The sequence below is a fragment of the Apium graveolens genome, chromosome 3 (genome assembly GCF_009905375.1).
Source record: "Apium graveolens cultivar Ventura chromosome 3, ASM990537v1, whole genome shotgun sequence".
Taxonomy (NCBI): Eukaryota; Viridiplantae; Streptophyta; class Magnoliopsida; order Apiales; family Apiaceae; genus Apium; species Apium graveolens.
This window is the reverse complement of record NC_133649.1, coordinates 284,316,012-284,321,319: the sequence shown is the minus strand read 5'-3', so window position 1 is coordinate 284,321,319 and position 5,308 is coordinate 284,316,012.

The window sequence follows — 5,308 nt, the reverse complement described above, 5'->3', positions numbered from 1 at the left end:
AATCGAGTAGCAAGGAGCGCAGTCAAGTGTTAGACGGAGTTGATAGGAAACAGTTATAAGCCAAGGTTATAGTGGAAAGTTATTGAGCATACCAGGCAAGTTTTCTGTACTATTCTAATTTCAGAATAGCTTATCTTTCTACTTATCTGATTGTTAACTATATCATGCAAGTATTCTCGAACATCCTTGTGTTATTTTGCAAGTACTGATTTCCCTATTCTAAGTTCAGAATAGTTAAACGTTTTATATTTCGCTACAAATTACTCTATACAGTGGAACGCTGAGTTGAGATTAGCGAATAACTAATTGTTCAAGTTATTTCGCCATCAGTTGTTGAGCTGACTCCGGACCATGTGAATTAGGGAATTATATTGTTAAGGATGTCTTTTGATTTGACTCCTTGGATTAAAAATATTTTTTATGGATTGGATGGTTTCTTAAGAGATCGTGGCGGTGGTCCAGTGTGAGCTATGTATTATACAGGATATAATACCTTGCTAGGCCAGTATGTGCCTTGGGTACCCATTGTTTAGTTGGATATGCTTCGACATACCGGTGTTGCTCCGCGGCTGATCACCATCGGTAACACACCGTCGTTCGAGGATTCCAATCCAAAATATATAAAAAAAATTGTGGTTTATCATTAAAGATCATAATAGATTTTGATATTGCTCAAGTATTGTGGTTTGGTTTATTATTCGGATATATTGTGTTGTTTCAATCATAAGCTATATACTACTTGCTAAGCATTTCATTCGATCATACTTGTTTATTATACTGATTCTTTTAGCTAGGCCAAAGAGGCCTGAGTTCCAGGTTTTCCCAGGAGTTGTGTGCTTGTAAATAGTTCGGTGTATTTTCCAGGTAGACTGTTTTGAGACGCTTGACTAGTCTAGAGGTTTGTAATAAATCTAAATAAGTTGTAAAAATAAATAGACTTATGGGTTGTAATAACAGTTGGTTTGTAATAGTGCTTGTTTCATACTATAATCTGTGATCGATCCAGTTGCATGCAAAGGGTCATATTTATCATTTTATTCCGTTATGGCTATTATATTATGGTTTATCGGTCAGTGACTCCCAAATCTAGGGTTGGCATCAGAGCTCAGGTTATAGCCACTGAAACAGGCTTAGGTGTTGTCTTAAATAAGTAATAGGAAGATCACATAAGATAGGCGCGTGTAGTTTAACTCTTATAGAGTTGAGTTTAGGTTATTGGGCTGGTTTATAGCTAAGTTGCTCAAGTTCCCTCTTTTGCGTTCAACATTAGGATTTTATGCCATTGCTTTGCTAATTTGTTGATTTTCGAGGATAGTAAGAAGTGATGAAAGAGATTGGAAGGTTTTGTTGTAACCTTATCCACCATTTGTTGGTTTATTTGAGATTTCAAGCAAGAGTTGGAAGGTTTGGATAATTCTTTGTTAATTTTCTTTATGTTATTATGTGATAATCATGTCGCATATGTTAATATGGTAGCAAATTTATGATATTTTGGAAAAGAGATAATGCATGAGAATTTTGATATGCTAAAGGATTGCTACATATTTGACACTATGCTTGACGGGATATTATATAAGTTGCTTATTTTCTTACCAGAATAATAGCACCAAAGAGGAAAAGTAATTTAGGAGAGGATCGTACGAAGAACCGTACAAATCCGGCGATTGTTCAGATGTTGGGACTGATGCAGCAACAGGTGTTGCATCTCACTCAGCAGCAGCAACAGCAACAACAATAACAGCAACAACAACAACAAGCAGTTCCCACTGCGGTGACTTAAGAAATTTCAAGCTGTGAAACCACCTGAGTTTAAGCGAAGTGATGACCCCGTGGAAGCCAATGCATGCCTTAAAGAAATTTAGAAGGATTTTGACTTAGTCGGAGCAGGAGCTGAGCAAAAGACTAATTTTGCAAGTTACTTTCTGAAGGGTGAGGAAAACTACTGGTGGGAATCCCAGCGAGCGTTGGAAGAAGGTGAGTTTGTGACTTGGGAAAGGTTTACAGAGCTGTTTCTGGAGAAGTATTTCCCGAGGTATATGAAAAATCAAATGGAGATCAAGTTTTTGAATCTGACACAGGGTGATCTTACTGTCACGGAATATGAGGCCAAGTTTACTGAATTGGCAAGGTTTGTGGCAGATCAAGTTGATACAGATGAAAAGAAAGCAAGAAGGTTTGAACAAAGATTAAAATTATGGATTCAGAATATAGTGGCTATGTTTGAGTTGACTTCTTATGTGGTAGTGGTTCAGAAAGAAATGGTGATTGAAAGTAGAAGCAACACGTCTAAGAGAGAAAGGGACGAGAAGAAAAGGAAAATAGAAACCTCAGGAGGAGGTCAACAACAAGGTAATTCTTAGGGTCGTTTCAACAAAAGGCCAGAGTTTCAGAATAATAAGAGTGTGGGATTCAGAAAACCATAATCAGAAAATGGAGGACAAGGCAATTGTTTCCAGAATTCAAATCAGCAGAGGCCCAATTGTCCAGCAACGTGATATTGCAAGTTTTGTGGTAGAAGGCACTTTGGGTTGTAAGGCTAATGTTTTGTGTTTTAAGTGCAATTAGAAGGGACACTATGCTAATGAGTGTCAGAATCAAACTTCATCTCAGAAATCAGGGACAGTGTGTTTTAAATGTGGAAAGATTGGGCATATTTCCAGGGACTGCCAGATAACAGATCCAATAGCTAATGTGGCAAGAATTGAAGGACCACCAGCCAAGAACCAACCAAAGGCCAGAACATTCAATGTAACGCCCTCCAAACCTGGGTTATAAGTCTGGGGGTTACTAGCTAATCACCAAACATGTACAATCTGATTAATAATTAATGAAGAAATGAAACTAAACCCCTTTAACACTAACCAGGATCTTTTTAGGTTGAAGTATGAAAACAAGAACCTCTAACTACTTTATTACAACCCAAAATTCAAAATCTTACAAACTCTTTTTATTACAAACCATTGTCTATTCAATTTTAAAACTAAGTTCATCTTTTATTCAAACACACACACTAACTATCTACACTCCACATGTTCGGGCAACTCAAAGCTTTCTTCTTGGATTGGGATCAACACCTTAGGTATGAGAGGATCCCGAGGCTTGACCCGCTTCTTTACCACTCGAGTCCTGATGGGTTTCATATTCTTTCTTAACTGAAAACAATAAGGTGAATAACAATAAAAAGGGTGAGCCAAAAATTGCTCAACAAGTCCACAAAATATAATAGCGTTAAAGCAATTTAAACGAAATTGCAATCCCGGGTATATCTGCAAAGATATAACCCCACGAGAATACTAAGAAGGCCATCACTGGCGAGTACAAATGAACTAAACTGGACACAAGTTCGCATCTATATTCTGATGATCAGTAAGAACATAATACAGATCTATATCTCCATATATAGATCCAGTCGTTACCCAGGCACTACGGCCCATATCGAGGCACCAGTCATATCCCGGTCCTCAGGATTAAGACACACTCAATCCCCAAAATATCATTATCCAGACCATCGCTTAGCAACCAGAACAATCGGTATGCTTTGATATATTCTAATCACCAGAACATATCAATATCAATGTGTAACCAATGAATTATGAATCAAGAATTCAAGGAAACTGAGAAATCAATAATCGAAATGAAATATGAATGAAGGAATAGTAAGTGTATATCAGTGATTATGCACAAGAATCAAAAGAGTGCAGACATGATAAGCATCTGAAGTAATGTCACTATTCTGAAAGTAGAATAAGGGGAAAAACTTGCCTTCTGTGTGACTTACTAAAAATGCGTCACATTTGCCTATTACTGACTCAACCTGCCTTGCTGGCTTAGCTTCTGTTAGAGAAATCGACTGATTTAGTCATTTCATATTTCAATTACATCTTGAATCGACTTCACACCGTTCCTAACGTCTACCTATGTGCTTATGACTGACTCATGTATTATTTATTAACAAGTAAGACTCGATTAACCATATAATACGCATAAGCACATAAGCACATAGTCATTTTTATGGTTAAAATAATTTTTAGAATCAAAATCGACTCGCTGATCGCTCAACTGATCGTTATCTGACTCGTTTCCCATTTTTCCGTAATTTTTCGGATTCGTCTCGGCACGCATTTCAACTGACAATCAAACAAGTAACAAGGTCAACTAATTTCTAGAAGAAATTAGGCTTTAATATTATTTTTAATGGAAAGAATTCATTTTTCTGAGTCAAAGGGCTTTCGTTTCGCTCGAATCGGACTAACGGTCTAATTATTATCAATTAAACACTGATAATTCAATTTATTATTCAATATAATTAATTATTACTAATTTTTAAAATCCTAAAATAATTTTTAAATAATTATTTAAGAATAATCAGAATTAAAAATGATTTTTCTATAATTTTTGGAATTAAAATGAATTTATTATGATTTATTGAAAATTATTTGATTAATTATCAAAATAATTAATCATTTTTAAGTAATTAATAAATAATAAATAACTAATAATTAAATAATAAATAATTGAGAAAATAATTCAATCTGATTTTTAGAAATTAATTCAAAATTATTTATAATATAAATCAATTAATTAATTAATTAATTAATTAATTTATAAAATAAATAAAACTGATTTTATAATTAAAATAAAATAAAAATAAAATTAATTCCCAGAAACATCTGTCAGAAATCAAATCCTGACAGAAACAGATCAAACCCGGGTTAGCCAAACGGGTCAACCGGGTCACAATCCAGGTCATGAAGAACATGACCGGATTTTTCCAGAATCCGGCGACTTCACCGAATTCCGGTGAATCAATTACAGGCCCGAATCAGCACCGTTTGGTACGGTTTTTGGGTGCTTTTCATTGCGAATCACATCAACAACTCAGTCTAACTAGTTGTTCAACAAAATCATCCTTGTAACAACTTCTCCGGCCAAAATCATTCAAACACCGACCTAAACTCCGGCCAAAATCCTATCTTTTGATTCTGTAAATGAAACTTAACGTTCTATAGTGCAAATCAAAGCTAAGAACATATACAATCAAAGCCCTAACCTTTTAGGAACCAAAGATTCACAGAAAATATCGAGTTGTAATTTGAAAATTCAATATAAACCCTAATAATCGTGAATCACGATATAGACATCGTTTAAATCAATTAAACACCATGAATCAACTGTAAATCATCTGACAAAGCTATATCAATCATCAAAACATCAAAATAACCCTGAAATCAAAAAGTCCTAATTCGAACATAAACCCTAGAAATCAAAAATCAAAAACGATGCATTAAAACATGAAATTAATATCAAA